Source organism: Kogia breviceps, chromosome 3, assembly GCF_026419965.1.
Source record: "Kogia breviceps isolate mKogBre1 chromosome 3, mKogBre1 haplotype 1, whole genome shotgun sequence".
NCBI lineage: Eukaryota > Metazoa > Chordata > Mammalia > Artiodactyla > Physeteridae > Kogia > Kogia breviceps.
Window position 1 is genome coordinate 88955379 of NC_081312.1, and position 19077 is coordinate 88974455.

At 44.6% G+C, this 19077-nt stretch overlaps 1 protein-coding gene across 3 annotated transcripts in view; it reads left to right on the forward strand.

Annotated features, from left to right (window-relative positions):
• SQOR (sulfide quinone oxidoreductase) overlaps nt 1-19077 on the forward strand; it is a 66378-nt gene that overhangs the window by 11111 nt on the left and 36190 nt on the right. The window contains exon 1 of one of the 3 annotated variants that reach the window (XM_067029185.1): nt 8712-8901. The exons of 1 other annotated variant lie outside the window; for it this stretch is intronic. The gene's annotated coding sequence lies outside the window, so the exon portion shown is untranslated. Of the gene's footprint in view, nt 1-8711; nt 9314-19077 lie in introns of those variants that run through there. One more of the 3 variants, XM_059059397.2, reaches the window with a different exon arrangement.

Genomic DNA, 19077 nt, shown 5'->3' on the forward strand with positions numbered 1-19077 from the left:
AGCTAGGAGGAATATGTGTGAGACTCAGGTGGTTCAGGTGGGCATCTCCTGGACTCCTTTGCTCTGTTATAACTGTGAGTAGACACATGCAGCAACCCAGCCTGAGAAGGGTTTGATTATCAAGTGTTCAGACCCCTCAGGAATAAGGGTTTGGGTCACACCGCCAGGTAAGCCACCAGGACCTGCCTACATGAGAGCTGAGGGTAACGGGGTTGTAGAATGGATAGGGGAGGGGGAAAGGGGAGATGATGAGTAAAAATGTGGCCTTGGGATCAACTCTAGTGATCTCAGGGCACAGTAATTTACCCAGTTTCCCCCTCTTCTGAGTTGCCCCTCAGGAAGGAAGGCCCACAGGCCCATGAGGAGCTGCTCCCTGCAGCTGCGGGGAGAAGGAGATCTATAGGACACAGGGGGTGACTACGGGGACAGGAGACATGGTTCCCAGCCCCTCCAGGGAAATGCTTGCTGCCCAGAACCTCAGCTGTGCACCTTCAGAGCCTCCCAGTGCTCCCTTAAAGATGGACTTTTCCTGTGTTGCTCAAACGTGCATAGAAAAGAGATAGATGAACTAGTAGAAGATATGCTACCTGTTCCAGGGGTCAGGGAGGCCTTAGATCCTCATACTCTATGCAACTCCTGAGTTTTTCATTGACTCCTGTTCTCCAGGTGCTTATCAAATGTGAGTCACAAGTGTACTGGGCCTTTAGCAGCCCTTTGAGGCAGCCTGTTTTAGCTTCTTTTGACACTTCTACTCCTACCTGGGAACCATTCCATGGAACCCAACACACTTTTACTGGGAAAAAGACGTTGCTAAGTCCTGGGGAGAAGAAGATGTAGAAGACACAGTTCCTGTCTTCAGTGGCTTTATGCTTTTCATGGAGAGACACAGTTTGTCACATTATGCATAACTTTATTAAAGGGGGTAATAAGTAACCATGACACGAAGTACCAAAGGAACAGAAACTGGTAATGATGGGACTCACTGCTGGCACGAAGGCAGGTTTGGGAAGAAGCATCTTGAGGGAACCGATGCTGACAGGGAGCCAGCCCTCAGCTACAATGGAGCCCCTCCACATCAGCTCTTGATCTTGAGGCAAAAGGAACACCCACAAGCATTTATTTGCCCTGGAGGATACATTGAGACCTCTCCCACTTTTTGCTTCATCTCTTGGGAATATCAGTTCCACTCTCAGGTCCAATTTTATGTCTAAGGGGCACTTTGCAGTGCACTATATCTGTCTGTGCTGTAAATAGTTAGCTTTTGTACATTTCCGATTACTCCCATCTTTGAGAAATGAGGTCTAATATTCTTATATTAGACTCAATACTATACTGTTTCATTTGCCTTAGGGCAGACCTGTAGCACTTTCTCTTCAGTACCTCATATAACGCCTGCCTGAACACTGGATAACAATAATTCCTATAATACTATAGTTACTTTAGGAACTACAATTTACTGAATACTTATTCTATGCCAGGTATGGTACCAGTCACTTTATATATATTAACTCATTTAATTTTCATAAGGATACTATGAGGTAGGTACTCATAAAAATACCCATTTTACCGATACAGTTAACTGAGGCACGTCAGTTCATTCTTTCTGAGAGTGGTGGTGTATGAACACAAAGGTAACCTTTGGTCTTCATAGTCAGACATACTCTGAGTTATTTGTGGCCCAAAAGTCATAGTGTTTATTCCTCCAGCATATCCTTGAGGTAGGAGGACATATTTATTCCTATCATATAGATGAGGAAATTTAGGCAAAAGGAATTTCCCAAAACTGAGTTTATGAAGCTAAGTTTCTGAGAAAGACTTGATTCCAGTCTTATGACTCAGAGACCCCTTTGGATGGAGAGTCTGAGTCTACCTGAGCCACACCATCATTCTCCAGCACTCTAATGTACATGTGTGTTTTTTTTTTCCCCTTAAATTTTTGACTGCATCGGGTCTTAGCTGCGGCACGCAGGCTTTTCTTTAGGTGCACGGGCTTCTCTCTAGTTGTGGTGCAGGGGCTCCAGAGCGTGTGGGCTCCGTAGTTGTGGCACATGGGCTCTCTAGTTGTGGTTCGAGTGCTCAGTAGTTGTGGCGCACAGGCTTAGTTGCCCTGCAGCATGTGTGATCTTAGTTCCCTGACCAGGGATCGAACCTGCATCCCCTGCATTGGAAGGCGGATTCTTAACCACTGGACCACCAGGGACGTCCCTCTACTGCACGTGTATTTAGTAGAAGTCTTCGTTGTTCTAGGGCTGAGGGTTTTCACTATCATACCACCTTGCTTATATAAGTAGAAAACAATATATAATAAGATCTAATATTTACGGAGCCTATAGTTGACATCTTCCTTTTTTCTTTTTTTCTCTTGGCCGCCTAGTATTCAGTCCCTTTTCCAATTTGGGGGAAATACTCATCATAAGAATCCTGGTGGAAGTCAGAGGAGCCATGTACACGCTCTCCTTCCTCTGACAGCTGTGGCGCTGGCCTTTGACATTAATTTGGTCAGTGGACACTTCCATGAGGACTTGCATTCTCGTTCCCTTTATATTTTTATCACTTACTCTGGAGTCATTTGCCAAGGCAGGGGGAGTATTCTGAGGGTTGCCAGGCTGTTCCTGCTGAAAAATGGTGTTGCCTTTTCTGCTTTTTGATTTTGCAGAGGTGCTGATTCCTGTGCACTTTTCCTGCCATCATTACTTTGTCATTTTGATGGTACTGTGAACCCCTGAAAGCCTTAATACATTCCTTTTCTGTGTGTTATCCAGAGCTGCTTTCTTGCCTTCAACCAAGAGTGCTGATTGAGTTAGAGCTCTTTGTAGTTTGTGAAGCACCTCCATATGCATTAGTGCTTCTGGTCTGAAAAACAGCTTCGTCTTCTATGTAACAGATGAGAAAACTCCAGCCACCCTGTAGCCTGATAGCAATTCTAGTTTTTATTCGACATGCAGAATGACTGTGATGAAAACCGTACATTCAGGAGGTGCTAGGGCTGCCTTTAAAAAACACCTGGCATAATACAATCATTATGTCCTGTCTGCCCACCCCCTTCCGCTTCTGAGAGTGCCTGGTGGTCTGGCAGGATGAACACTGTGTGCTGGCAGGTCCCTGCACTAGGAACTCACCCTAGCTCCCACACATCTCGCTGCAGCTCCTCCTCCGAAGCTTTTTGTTAGCTGCGCTGCTCTCAGCTAGGGAGGGTTTGCTGGGGCCAGGGGCTGAGGCTGCTTCTCTAGCTACTCAGGGAGGGGAGAATTTGCAACGGGGAAGGGACGAGGGTGGGGCGTGCTGATCCGGCTAAAGCAGGGGGTACTATTTAAAGCTGCATGCCTGCAGGAACAGCCTCCTCACAATGCTTCCTCCTGCACCTTCCTTTTCCTGTTGTCCAGAGAGCACTTTCCTCTGTTCCGTTCCCCATGGCAACCCATTCCTGTTGCCAGCCCTTCTGCTCACTAGCCTGCGTGTCTTCCCAGAGCTCTGTCAGTTTACTACTCTGCCTCTTGGATGTTCTTGAATTGGGGTGTGTTCCTCTTCGAGTCCGCCCCGCCTATCACTTCCTCTTGCCGCTCTTTAGCAGTGTGTCTCCTAGTTTCCCTTCTCCCCAGGTGCACTTGTGCTACTTGGCAGGCCCCACATGGGTAGGAACCGAGTCTGAGTTTTTCAACAGTGTGTGGTCACAGGGCTTGCTTGATGCATAGCAGGCAGGGTTCCAGGGATCATCCATCATATGAAAGAATGACTGCGTGAGTGAGCGAGCGAGTGAGTGAACTCTCAGCGCCCCCTCCTGGCTGTCTCATGTTACAGTCCCAGCTCTTCTTCAAAGGCTAAAGAGAGGGCTTAGGTGAGCTAATAGGATGAATACAGGTAGAAGCCCCCAGCATGTGGGAGCTGCTCAGGACACCTTTCTTAACTCTGAATCTGATTCCACACCACCAACCTCAAACCACCCAGCAAGCAGCACATCGCTTGTGATTCTTTCCTGCCTGCACCCTTCCCATCTAAACCAGGGCTGCTGCTGCTGCTTTTGTTGTTGTTGTTGTTAAAACCAGGACTGCTGATGCTTTTTCTTTTTTATTTTTATATTGGAGTACAGTTGATTTACAATGTTGTGTTAGTTTCAGGTGTACAGCTAAGTGATTCAGTCTTACATATACACATATCCATTTTTTTTCAGATTCCCTTCCTATATAGCTCATTACAGAATATTGAGTAGAGTTCCCTGTGCTAAACAGAAGGTCCTTGTTGACTATCTATCTTATATATAGTAATGTATATACCAATCCCAAACTCCTAATTTATCCCTCCCCACCATATTTCCCCTTTGGTAGCCTTAAGTTTGTTTTCAAAGTCTGTGAGTCTGTTTCTGTTTTATAAATAAGTTCATCTGTATAATTCTTTTTAGATTCTACATATAAGTGATATCATATGATATTTGTCTTTCTCTGACTTACTTCACTTAGTATAATAATCTCTAGGTCCATCCACGTTGCTGCAAACAACATAAGCCATTCTTTCTTATGGCTGAGTAATATTCCATTGTATGTATGTACCACATCTTCTTTATCCATTCCTCTGTCAGTGGACATTTAGGTTACTTCCATGCCTTGGCTATTGTAAATAGTGCTGCAATGAACATTGGGGTGCACGTATCTTTTTTTTTTTTTTTTGCTGTACGTGGGCCTCTCACTGTTGTGGCCTCTCCCGTTGCGGAGCACAGGCTCCGGACGCGCAGGCTCAGCGGCCATGGCTCACGGGCCTAGCCGCTCGGCGGCATATGGGATCTTCCCGGACCGGGGCACGAACCCGTGTCCCCTGCATTGGCAGGCGGATTTTCAACCACTGCGCCACCAGGGTACCTCTACACGTATCTTTTTGAATTAGGATTTTCTCTGGATATATGTCCAGGAGTGGGATTGCTGGATCATTTGGTAGTTCTGTTTTAGTTTTTTAAGGAACCTCCATACTCGTATGCATAGTGGTTGTACCAATTTACATTCCCACCAACAGTGCAAGAGGGTTCCCTTTTCTCCACACCCTCTCCAGCATTTATTGTTTGTAGATTTTTTGATGGTGGCCATTCTGACCAGTGTGAGGTGATACCTCATTGTAGTTTTGATTTGCATTTCTCTAATAATTAGTGATGTTGAACATCTTTTCATGTGCTTTTTGGCCATCTGTATGTCTTCTTTGGAGAAATGTCTATTTAGCTCTTCTGCCCATTTTTTTTATTGGGTTGTTTGTTTTTTTGATATCAAGCTTCATGAGCTGTTTGTATATTTTGGAGATTAATCCCTTGGTCACTTCGTTTGCAAATATTTTCTCCCATTTTTGTGGGTTGTCTTTTTGTTTTGTTTATGGTTTCCTTTGCTGTGCAAAAGCTTTTAAGTTTAATTAGGTCCCATTTGTTTGTTTTTATTTTCATTACTCTAGGAGGTAGATCCAAAAAGATATTACTGCGATTTATGTCAGAGAGTGTTCTGCCTATGTTTTCCTCTAAGAGTTTTATAGTATCCGGCCTTACATTTAGGTCTTTAATACATTTTATTTTTGTATATGGTGTTAGAAAATATTCTAATTTCATTCAGGTGGTGGAACTGGGAGGTGAGGTGGGGCATTTTGGAAATACACAGGGGCATTTTTATTTGTCAAGGTGATTAGGACACGATCTGTTGGCACTTAGAGGGTGGGAGCCAGGAATACCAACATCTTATACTCTGTGGATAGTGCCACACACAATGAATTTTTCTGACTACTGCATGATTTCTGGTGCCCCCTCTTGCCCCAACATTTAAGTATGAAAAAAAAAAAGAAAGAAAAACAGGTGGGTTGACTGGAACACAGAGAAGAGGCAGAACCAAGGGAACAGTGGAGGTGGTACCTGTAATCCCGGCCTTGCCCACCATGGCAGCTGAGCCTGCAGCCCCAGAGAACCCAAGAGTAGCAGGGGAGGCAGTACACATGACTCTGTCTTCCTGGCCATAGCAGTGCCTGCAGCCACAAGTAGGTGGGCAGCAGTGGCAGTGGTACCTAGAATACCAGCCCACCAGCTGCTGAGGTGCCTGTGACTCTAGCCCTGTGGTCTACCACCTGCAGTGATGGACCCTGCAAACCTGACAACACTGGACATGGCAGAGGCACCTGCATGACCCCAGCCGGCCTCCACTCTCCCTCCCAGTGGTAATGGAGCCTGTGACTCAGGGGATCTTGGATGCAACAGAAGAGCCCACCATCCTGGTGCACAAAGCAGCCACATCAGCAACACTGACCCCAGAGGAAAAGAAATGATAAGGAGGGCATGGGGCCACACCTGTGACAGAGGTGGTGGAGGGTGGAAAGTTACTGATTCTCAAACATAATTTATCAGAGGCAATGCAGGTAAGGGAAACTCAAAACTTGTGCTATAGTGCCACCTACTGGAAAAACAAAAGAAAAGCCTCTAATTTCTAAGCTGTTGAATTGTTAGAATCATGCAGAAAGTTGTTGGCTACTTCAAATGCACCGGCAGAGGAACAATTCATCAAACACCATGAAGAGCCACAGTAACACCATACCACAAAAGGAAAATGACAATTCTCCAGGAACCAAACTTAAAGTCACAGAATATTGCGATCTCACTGGTAGAGAATTCAAAATAGCTCTCATGAAGAAACTCAATGAGCTACAAGAAAACTCAGAAAGGCAGTTCAGTGAGCTCAGGAATAAAATTAGTAAACAGAAGGAATACTTTACCAAAGATGTTGAAACTCTAAAAAAGAACCAAACAAATTCTGGAGCTGAATAACTCAATAAATGAGATGAAGAATGCATTAGAAAGCATTGAAAATAGAGCAGACCATATGGAAGAGAGAATTAGTGAGCTTGAAGATAGAAATCTAGAAATGATACAGCTAGAAGAGGAAAGAGAAATGAGATATTAAAAAAAGTGAGGAAATTCTATGAGAGTTATCTCTTTTAGGAAGGGTGACATTAGGGTAATGGGTATCCCTGAAGGAAGAGAGTGAGAAGGGAGCAGAGAATTTATTTAAATAATATCTGAGAATTTCCCAAACCTGGAGAAGGAACTGGTTATAGAAGTTCATGAAGCTAAGAGAACAACTAATTACCTAAATGCAAAAAGACCTTCTTCAAGACACATTATATTAAGATTGTCAGAAGTCAATGACAAAAAAATGAATTTTAAAGGCAACTGGGGAAAAAAGGATGGTAACCTACAAAGGAACCACCATGAGGCTTTCAGCAGATTTCTTAGCAGAAACCCTACAGGCCAGGAGGAAGTGGAATGACATTCTTAAAATATTGAGAGATAAAAACTGTTGCCCAAGAATACTCTATCCAGCAAAATTATAGTTCATATATAAAGGAGAAATAAACACTTTCCCAGACAAACAAAAGCTGAGAGAGTTCATCATCACTAGACCTTCCTTATAAGAAGTGTTGAAAGGAACTCTTTACCAGAAACAAAAAGGCAAAAGTACATAAAACTTTGAGCAAGGTGATAAATAGAACCAGAAAATTGCAACTCTCAATCAGAATAGGTTTTAAACACTTTATTATAGCATAAAGGTTAAAGGGGGGAGCAGAAAAAAATAACTATAATTACCTCAACTTTGTAACAAGCTCACGACATAAAGAGATAATTTGAGACAGCAAAAACAAAAAGGTGGAAAAGGAAGAAACCCATATAGGTAAATGAAGATAAGATGCTATCAGCAGAAAAAGGATTATTTTACCTACGAGACATTTTATACAAATCTCATGGTGACCACAAAACAAAAATCTAGAGCAGAGACACGAAACATAAAACAAGAGGAAACTGAGAAAAATATAATAGAAAACCCCCAAACTAAAATAGCAGACAGAAACACAAGGAAAAAGAAACAATGGAAATATAGAGCAACCAGAAAACAAAAGGTAAAATGGCAGTACTAAGTCCTCATCTATTAATAATCACCCTAAATGTAAATGGATTGAATTCACAAATCAAAAGACACAGAGTGCCTGGATGGATTAAAAAACAAGACCCAACTATATGCTGCCTCTAGGAGACAAACCTCAGCTCCAAGGACAAGCATAAGCTAAAAATGAAGGGATGGTAGATGATACTCCAAGCAAATGGCAGACAAAAGTGGATGTAGCCATACTCATATCAGACAAAATAGACTTCAAGCCAAAAAAGATAACAAGTGACAAAAATAGACAGTACATAGGGACTTCCCTGGCAGTCCAGCGGTTAAGACTCTGTGCGCCCAATGCAGGGGGGCAACTTTATTAGGTTGCTTTTCTGAGCTCTTACCTCTGTGATTGCCTCAATTTTAAGTTTACTAGGGTTGCTCTTTAAAAAGAGAAAGAAAAAGAAAAAGAAAAGTAGACTGAAACAAAAAGAATTATTCAAAATTCACAGAACGAAATAAATGTAAAAGAAACGTAATTATACTTTCAAGGGACTTTAAAGGAAAGTTTGTAACACATCTGAAGTTATAAAAGCTTAAAATTGCAGTGAGACTTCTGGACATCCTATATATGTTATAAAAAGGTGCTCTAGATCTGATGTGGTCGAGGACCACTCCCCTACACTTCGCACCTACTTAGAGCAGCCAACTGAAAACGTCCAGTCATGAAAGTAGGACGCAACGTGGTGTGGAGACCAGTGTCTGAAAGCCAGCTGACCCTGACCTCCACCCCCGAGGGAAGAGCGCTGCTCCGGCGCTTACCAAGGCAAGTTTTGGGGCTTCTCTGAGCCTCGGTTACCTTATCTGTGAAATGAACGCGGGAACAGCTGTCTCTCTGGACAGTCTTGGGAACCAGATGAGAAGCCCAGCAGGGCTCACAGGACGACCCGAAGCAAACCGCCAGGGCCTCTATCCACAGCCCCGCCTTCAACTTTGTTCCTCCCAGTTACACAACAGTGTAGGTACCCGGGAATGGGGGGAGCGACAGGTGGCCTCCGTGCCCTCCTGTGTCGCGCCAAGGGCACCCGGCCGCGCTCCAGGTTGCGCTGCGGGTAGGGGCGTCTGCCCTGCCGGCAGCGCCCCGGGCCCTCTGGACTCGCGTCCCTGGCTGTACCCTGTGCGCGCTCGAAGCCCGGGTGCAGCTTGCACTTGGCCTTGGTTCCCCGGCCCCTGGCGCCGGGCGGGGCAGCGGCGGGACCTTTCCGGAACTTTCCTGGGGTGGGGGTGGGCTCGCTCTCCCCGCCTCCAGCTTCCGCCCAGGGCCGGGCGGGCGGCCGGGCGGGCGGGCCCCAGCAGAGGCGAGAGCCCTCGCAGGGAGCGGCTGCTTTTGCTGCGCCAACTCTGTGGCCGGAGGCTCCGCGCACCCCTGGGTAAGAGGCATCCGGCGGCCTATATCGGGCACTTGGCCGGGGGGGGGGGAACCGGGCGGGGACAGAGATCACCCCTAAGGCCGATTGTTAACCCAACTCTGTCCCAGCAGCTGGGACTGCGCGGCCCCTGTGTGTCGGGTTACATCCCCGTTCACACTTTTCTTCCCCACCCCCGGCATTACAGCTAGTGCAGCCCTTACTGGAACCCGGGTCTTGGGACTCCTTCCGGCAGTGTTGGGCCTCGGGGTCGCGGAGAGGCTGACCTGCGAGGGGCGGTTAAAAACCCGAAGTATCCGTCGTCTTGTGTATGGGAATTTCTTGGTATCTTAGTGTGTGGGAATTTCTGGCACCTTCCGCTTGTTGACAGCATGGTTCCCAGGGCGCGAGGGGTGCTCAGCCCTCCGGGGGTAGGAAGTGACGTCTGCTTGCCCACAGTGGGGCACATTTATCCACACAGCTCTTGGCACTGAGGGGTGCTCAAGGAGTCAGCTTCAGCTGCGGCTGGAACCAGCAGAGGAGAGCATTTAGGGCACGTGCTCAGCAGGAACTGGTGGAAAGGGTAGAAAGAGTCCTCTTGTGGAATTGGGGTCCTTTCCTTTCCTCTTCGCTTCTCTCTTTTAGTTATAAAAGAATCCCAACCTAGCTTCTTACTCAAAGACACAGTGAGCAGAGCCTCTGGATTTGCCTGGGCTGCCCATTGCTGTAATGTAGGGTTCTGAGCCATTTTCCTGCCACGTACCACTTTGGAATTTCTGGGAAGACTAAGGACCACTTCTTGGTGCAGTACTTTTGAAGGTGTAAAATAAAAGGCATAGTATTATAAAGGTAACCTATTCCAAAACACTTGTCAACATATTAAAAGAATTTATGCAGTAGTATATGTGCCTTTAGAAAAACGAATGCTTTAAGTCACATGATCTAGCAGTGGATCTATTAGCTATCATAATTTTGAAATAGTAATGAGCATAAATAATATTTCAAGATTTGGGCAATGCTTGTAATATAAGAAAATATCTGTGATTTCTATTGGTGACAAAGTCATAGGTGCTGCTAGTACTGCTGGGGTTTCTTGCGTAAATATATGAAGAAAGTGATAAAGTTCAGTTAGAGATTAGTGAAAATAAAGATATAAATTTTTATCTTCCACCCAAGTTCAGGAAGTCAGGTCACATGGCTTCTGGTCTTGACACTTCCACTGACTAGCAGCACGAGCTTGTCTTTTGGACTTCTTTTCACCTTGGCTTCTTCATTGTACGGTGGAGATAATCGTACCTTCCCAATTATTTAAGGTGTCCAGTATTGCACCTGGCACAGAGGGGTGAAATAAGTACCATTTATTAGAACTTGTCTCCTTCACTAGACCCCAAGCTTGTGGCCGTCACCGTTATGTCCCCAATCCTGGTACATGGAATGTAGTCAGTAAATATTGTTTGAATGAATAAGTGCATTGGAGAGGGTTGCTTGTAACTACATCTAAAAAACCCAGAATTTATCCAGGAGACAGCTGGTGGTTTGCGAAATGACTCTGCTTAAAATTCGAGCTGCTTTTTCCTACTGGCTGAACAATGTAAAAACATATCTGGAGCTGGAGAGCTTGAAATGTCACTCAGGGCCTATGGGTCTGTGCATGTGGGTCTGTGTGGCTGATGTTTTGCCAGAGAAAATGAAATTGAGTGTTGATAGGCAACTAGAACTCCTTTACAGAACAGATTCTCCTCCATCTTGCCTGTGTCTAGGCCTGTTAATCTGATGTAACGCAGGAAATTGTCTTATAGGGAGTGGAGACGACCCATGATGAGGCATTTCTGGGCACAGATGCACATATCTTTTTCCTCTTTTCACGTTTCCCTGCTCCGTCACCCATTACATAACTCCTCTATGACCCTTGAAGATTTGGTAAATAGGAGCAGAAGGTGAAAGTTGCTACAAGCTGCCTAGACTAGACCTAAAGCCAACTAGTTGCTTCTTAATTCCCAGCCAGCCTTAAAAGTCTATGTAATCCAATAAATGTGGATGGTAATAGGAAGAAGAAAAGTAGATCCAGCCAGTGAACCCTGTGGTTTACCTTGTAAAATTGCTAAGTTGGGGCAGAGAGATGGGGAGAGAACTTTGTAAAGAATAGTAAATTTAGAGCATGCTGGGTCTGTCTATGCCTGTAACTTTGAAGAGGGCAAATGCTGGTGTTATGGACTGAATTGTGTCCCCTCAAAAATTCATATGTTGAAGCCCTAATCCTTGTACCTTAGGATCTTACTATTTGGAGAGAGGGCCTTTGAAAAGGTAATTAACATTTTAAATGAGATCATAAGCGTGGGGCCCTAATCCATTATGACTAGTGTCCTTGTAAGAAGAGGAAAAGACACCAGGGGTGTGCAGAGACAAGACCATTTGAGGGCATGAGAAGGTCCAAGCCTAGGAGAGAGGCCTCATGAGAAACCAAACATGCTGACACCTTGATTTTGGACTTCTAGCCTCTAGAACTGTGAGAAATCAATTTCTGTTGTTTGAGCCACCCAGTCTGTGGTATTTTATTATGGCAGCCTGAACAGAATAATATACAGGCTGAGGAATTTTACATTGAATGTGAGCTCTTTATTCTCTTTCTTCCTTTGTTGCACTGACCTTCAAGGCCATGTGTTCCAAATGATGTTGCTAAAAGATGGAGAGGAAGGCTCAACCCAGATAAGTTTTCTTGTGTCAAGCTGCTGATATTTCTGTTCACTTTTTGCTGTAGGATAGCGATGTTAATCAGGCAGACTAATTCAACCTGGACCTTGCCTTTTGAAAACAAAAGCTATGCATCTGACCTTTTGGTTCTGCAGTTCCATGGGATGAGCCCTCCTTGAGGCAGTGGGTGCCACATGTCTGGTTGCATGAGTGGGGTTGACTCCCAGGGTAACTGGGAATCTCCAGGTGAAAAGAGTTGGTTAATATACCAAAATATTATACTGCTGCAATTACATAGGGCCCCAAGAGACCTTGCTCTTGAACTTCCAGCCTCTAGAACTGTAAGAAAATAAATTTCTGTTGTTTAGCTGTGGGTTCTCTCTCTTTTTTTCTTCTTTTTAATGGCAGCTCTAACAAGTTAATATAACTTGGCACTCCATTCTAAGTCGTGATCCCAGCAGGTCTTTCTTTTAGAACCCCTCTCCTTTACCTACCCAAGAATATCTTATGCTCTCTTTCTACAAACACTTTGTATTGTCCCTTGAATCCTGTCTGAGGTCGTTAAGGCCTTCTTCACCTTCATGGTCCTGACTGTTAGGAAAAACAGTCTTAAGCAAATGACCAGCCTAGCTGCTGAGCCATGTACAGAGCAGCTGATTTTATAAATGCATGGTGAGTGATGGGGTGATGGTGTTGGTGATCATCCTTAAATACCATGGGGTAATTCCTTTCCAGTCATAATGAATTTACAAATTTGACCCTAGCCAAGCCCTCAGGGAGCTTTCATTCTGTGTAGCTGGGAACCAGCACTCTAGCCCAATCTACAGTAATGGAGAGGAAGTATCTGTGTCTTTATCCCGGGACCAATCCCTGACTTCTGGAAGGGGGAGGCCTCAATATTGGGAATTATGGTGATTTCAATCTATGATACTTTCAGCCCATGGTGTCTTCATAGGAAAATGATGTGTTTTAACAATCACCTTGTTTACAGTATAGATTGTGAGAACATCCCAAGGAGGTGCTGCGTTTAGTAAATGTGGTTTTGTGTTTCTGTGAGCATGTGCATGGTGCTTTAAGTGGGTGACGGGCCATCCTATTTTCTGGCCAACTGGGTTTGCACGATAATCATGATCCTTTCAAGGTCTAGGTAATCAAATCCAAGCTTGTTTTGAGTCATAGAGTAGGAGGGACCTTTAAAGTCTACTGGACACATCCACTTATTTTACGCTCATGGAAGAGGACTCAAAGCGATTGCTACTTGCCCATGGCTCCGCAATGTCTGGGATAATAATACCAACCTCTTGGGTTGTTGTGAGAAATTATGTGAAGTTCACAGTGTAATGGCTGTCACATAGAAAACCTTCAATAATTTTTTCTGATGTTTTTGTTGTGTCTGGGATAGTGCACAGTAGTGCACAGCAACTGCCCAGTGAATCATGGTCAGTAATGGTGCTGGTGTCAGACTTGGGGGAACAGAAAGGGAGATATGGTTTCCATTCTGATTATGTTCAAGGCTTGGTTACAAACCATTGTCATTCTCTGCTGCAGTAGTTCAGAGCTCCAGTCAATTTATGGAGTTAGTAGGACAAGTATTCCCATTTGAGTATCTGCTTGTGAACCTCTGCTTCCCTTTTCCCCTCGTTTAGAGGCTCACAGAGTTTAGAAAAGGAAGGGACCTTTGAAACTACCCAGTCCAATCCTTTATTCCACTGATGAAGAAAACATGACCCAGAATAGTTAAGGACAAGCCCTACCTGGCACCACCTGGAATGTGGACTTGGGTCTCCTAACTCCTGACACATCCTCAGACAAGGCTTTTGCAGGAATGGGGAACTGTGTCATTTATTTAGACATAGGAAAGACACTAGCTTAGGGAACTGGGCACACCTGTTACTGCGTCTACCCCCTCATTCTATCCTAACCATTAAAGTATTGAACTTGGCATCTCTTCAATCACATTCAAACAACACATGTGTAACGTGTAATTAAAGAGTCTCTTCTCATTGTGTTAAGACCTCACATGCTGGATTCCATGGAACAATATGCCGACAAATTGGCCAGTCCCTGTTTATAATGAAACTCCACTCCTCAGTCTTCTTGTATGTGAAACTCTGGGTGGGAATTCCAGCACTCCAGAGGCTGATTAGTAATTTTATTGTGATCGTTGAATGGGTTCAGGAGATCAAGGCAAAGCTGGATCCCTGCTGTGTGACTGGAAGCAAATTAATTCCACATTAGGCCTCCCTCTCCTGTGTGTCTTGTTGTACAGTCTCAGGATGGACACACACAGGCATACGCAAACATTGAAACCTTCAGTATACTTGACTAGAGGCCAACTGTGAATGGTGGGGGTGAAGGGGAGCTAAGTAGTGATGATTTATACACTAGAACATGAGTGGTCAAGCTCCCACTGGCTAAAACAAGCAGAGAAACAAGGCACTTGCCCCCATATAATTCAGACAAAACCTTTAACTTTCAGTGGAAATAATCCAATTGACTGTCTTATTTTTTCTTTTTCTGGAGCCGTAATGTGAGAAAATTCTCTTTCTGTAAATAGGATTTTTATTTTCTGCTTAGCAAATGTATGGTTTGGTGAAATTGTCGGCATCCCCCCCCCCCACCATTGCAAAGCTCTCTGATTGTAAAATGTATATAGACTATAGGGAAACTTGTAGGAAATTTCTCAGTAGTAAAGGGAGCCACTGTTTTATTGCCACGTCCTCATGAGTAACTCTTAATCAGTAATTCTTTAAAGAAAATTCCTACAGTTTCCCCCTAAAGAGTTAGGGAACTAAAAAACCCAATGTGATTCTAAACTCTGAATCATCAGGGAGCTGTACGGGATTGTTTCTGTTGCCTGGACGATTTGCTCTTGGTCCACTACTAGAGCACTACCTTCACAGCTTCATGTTTAAACAAATATTTGGCATTGTAACAGCTCTAGAGGTAGAGTTCCAACATGGCCTGCAGGCCTAAATGAAGATTGCTCCATTTTCTTTATTTGTTAACAAAATAGTAATCCAGTTCCTGAGTTCAAGGGAAGGTGAGCTGAGAGGAAGGGTGCCACCTGCCTAATCCCTTCTCGGGCTCAGCTCCTTCGGCTCCTTCGTTCTCAGGGTCCTCAAGGGGCGTGGTTTCCTTCTCTCTCACCCTGCTTTGGATCTTCACTGCACTCTGAGTAGTCCAATAGTGTTACTTACACCGTCTTTTCAGTATAGCCACCCGAACAAGGTCCCAGTTCACATCTTTCCTTCTTTATCCCCTATGGCTAATTTGTCACAAAAAGTCCTTCAACATCTGTTTTGCATTCACACCTTCATCTCTGTTCTCATGTCTATTCTAAGCCCTTGCTGGTGCCTGAATTTCTGAATCAGCCATTTAATGGACCTTCATATTCCTGGTCTTCCCTGTGACAATAGACTCTTTTTATTCATCCCAGGTTCCTCAGTGCTTAGCACAGTGCCTGGGACATAGTAAACACTCAAAAATGCTGAACTCAACTGAATTGCTCTAAGTCATCCTCTCGACTCCCCCCCAGGGGTTCTTCTTCAGTTTCCTTAAGAACTTCCAAGGGCTCTCACTGCCTTTAGCAGGGACCACAGCTCATGTGCAGCTAGGGCTGAGCAGTAACAAAGGAGTATCGTAGGCCACGTGGGTGAGAGCTGGAACCTCGTGCAGGGTCTAGATGGGCAGTGATGGCTCAGCTCCAGCCGAGAGTTGACATGTGAGAATGTGGGTTCAGTGTCGTCAGAGAGGCCAATAATCTGGAATCTCAAGGGTAAGATATCCAAAAATTTTAATGTTGGCACTAATTCAAAATTTAAGCAGAATTTGTGAGTCAAACAAAACACAGCTCTGGTCTGCACTGGGCCTGCAGGTTGCTACTTTGTGACCCCTAGATGAGATTACGATTGTCTAGGATTAAGCTTCCAACCCCAAATTTTACTTAATATGCCTATACAGTCTTATTTCTCTGTCTTCCCGGTTGGCACCAGCTTAGGCTCCCTTCTCCTTGTCCACAGTTATGCCATGCTCATTCTAGCATTTGGGATTCTATCTCCCAAATCCCTAACTTGTCCCAAACTAGCCCAGACCGGCCCTTGCCTAGACTTCCCTGTTTCTGCCCACACAATTCCTCTCTCTTCAGCTGCCTGGATTCAACTTTGGCTCCGTCCCCACAGCGGCCCTTCTTACCTCTCATCCAGTCACTCTCTTTCCCTTACCTCTGTCTTATCCGAATCTTTATTTGTATGCTAGCACTGAATCAGGCCCTTATTATTATACCTGGACCTCTGTACTAGTCTCCTAACTGATGTCCAGAACTGGTTTTGTCTCTCTTTTGATTTAATTTTCTTCCGAACACTAGATTGATTTTCTCAAAGCTTCCCCCTCTGTTCTGAAAACTTTGATATAAAGCCTCAGTTCCCTAGCATGGCCCTTTATAATTGGGCTATGATGTTTCTTTATTATCTCCTCCTCTCAATATCAGTCATATCTGGTTGGCCTTCCCAGCTTATTAGTCAGGGTCTTGTGAAACACTTGGCACACTCAAACAGTGCTGCTAAGAAGGGTTTAATGAAACAACTATTTACAAAGATGTGGGCAGGGTTAAAGGGAACCACAAGAGCGGTGAAGCAATGGTATTGATTTGGGGCCTGAAGAAGCAAGTAGAGGGAGTGATTACTAGAGCCCTGAGTCAGGGCAGGAGCTGAGGGGAAGGCCACCCCACAGGAGCCAAGGCCATCAGCTGGAGGAATCCAGCATTGCTCAGCTGAGGCTTGGCTGGGAGGGGTCTGGGGAATAAATATCCTAATTTCATTCTTTTCCCATCCTCTGATCTCCTGTTGCCTCCCACTGGCTGAATCCAACTGGAAGCCAGAGGACCAGAGAGGCCAGCTGATGCGTACCTCGCAGGTCAGCTCCCAGGGTTTGGAGAGGGCAGAGAAGGCTGGAGAGAGGTCTGGAGGGCAGTAGCCTACTCTTTGATTCATTTACCTATGCTGTTCCCTCCCATAGCATCTCCACTTGTCCAAATGCTGCCAATTTTTTACCTGCTGCTCAGATTCTGTTTTACCAAGTTTTCATTGATTGTTTGTTCTCTCCTCAAAACACCTAAGGAGTTTAGCTCATACTGATTACATTGTACTTTGCTTCTGCTAGTTAAGTCTAAGATATGGGATATAAACCCAGATTTTTGGAAGCCAACGCCAACTTTCCTTCCCCTAATCCAGAGATGATGTAGGTGGTGGAAAATACAGGTGCCTCATTTTTTGGCAACTGTCCCTGAGGAGGTGGCTAGAGAGTGCTGCACTCCTGATAGGCTGCAGAGATTTTCTGCCTGTTGCCACCAACTGTTTGGACCCCAGCGTTGACAAGAAGGGCCCAGATACTCGATAAGTGTTGTGGGGATAGATGGGACCAGAGTTAGAACCAGAGTCTCCAACCATCAAGAGGGTTCAATCTCTCTGAGAAAACAGATGCATCAAAATGCCAACAAGTAGCAGTGACCACAAGAAAGTTCCAAGAAGGGCAAGACAGGTACCATGACTTGTAGAGCCAACCTGGGCTGGAGGGACTAGAGAAGCTGGGACTTGGACTGCACTTTGGGCCACGGCTAAGATGAGGAGACAGGAAGGGGCATTTCAGAAGGGAATAACTGTCGGGGGTGAGGGCCTAATGTGTACTCCATTCCACTAGAATGTAAGTTCCGTCAGCACAAGGACCTGATGTGACACGTTCACTGTTTTTTTTCCCAGCACAGCTCCTGGCGTAATGAGGGATAGGATCTCAGTAATTGTCTTAGTCTGTTTGGGCCTCTATAACAAATACAGTAGCCCCCTGTTATCGGTGGGGGAATACGTCCCAAGACCCACCCCCTCCCCCCACCCCAGTGGATGCCTGAAACCATTCAGAGTACCGAATCCTGTATATACTATGTTTTTTCCTCTATGTGCATACCTGTGATAATGTTTAATTTATAAATTAGGTACAGTAAGAGACTAACAACAATAATAAAATAGGACAGTTATAACAATGTACTATAATGACAGTTATGTGAATGTGGTCTTCAAAATATCTTGCTGTATGAATTTAATACCTTTTCCATCCTAACTAAGCACTTATCACACCGGGGCTGTAACTTTGGCAGTATGAGGTGCAACATCAATACTAACACAAATTTCTTTTTCCTTCTTCATAATTTCATGGATAGAAGATTCATTCCTACTGTAGATCTTAGCAAACTCAGTATATGATTTCTTTTATTTTCTTAAGTCAAGAACTTTCACCTTTTCAATTAAAGGGAGCATTTTACATCTTCTCTTTGGCAAATCCAAATTGCCAGCATCGCTACTCTTGTGCTTTGGGGCCTTCATTAAGTGAAACAAGGGTGACTTGAACACAGCACTGAAATACAGTTGATCTGATAACCGAGGTGGCCACTAAGTGACTAAGGGACAGCATACACTGGACAAAGTGCTGATTGACGTCCCAGGTGGGGCGGAGTGGGATGGCGTGAGATTTCATCACACCACTCAGAATGGCATGCACTTTAGAACTTAAGAATTTTTTATTTCTGAAATTAAAAATTTAATTTCATTTAATATTTTTGGACTGCAGTTCACTGTGGATAATTGAAACCACAGAAAGCAAAACTGTGAGTAAGGAGGGACTACTGTACCACAGACTGGGTGGCTTATAAACAACAGAAATTTATTTCTGTCCAAGATCAAGGTGCCAGCATAGTTGAATCAGGGCCAGTATCTTTTCCCTGTGTCCTCACATAGTAGAAGGGGTGAGGGATCTCCCTGGATCTTCTTTTATAAGGAACTAATCCCATTCATGAGGGTGCCACCCTCATAACCTCATCACCCCCCAAAGGCCCTACCTACTAATACCATAACCTTTGGGAGTTAGGATTTTGACGTATGAATTTTGGGAGGGCACAAACATTTAGAGCATAGAATGAATTAGCAGATGGATGGATTTATTCAGTACCTTTTTATGTCAGATGTGTACACAGTGAATGAAGGTAGAACTTAATTCATTCAGAAACACTCTATTGAGTGTAGAGGAAAACACAAAGCACTAGGACACAT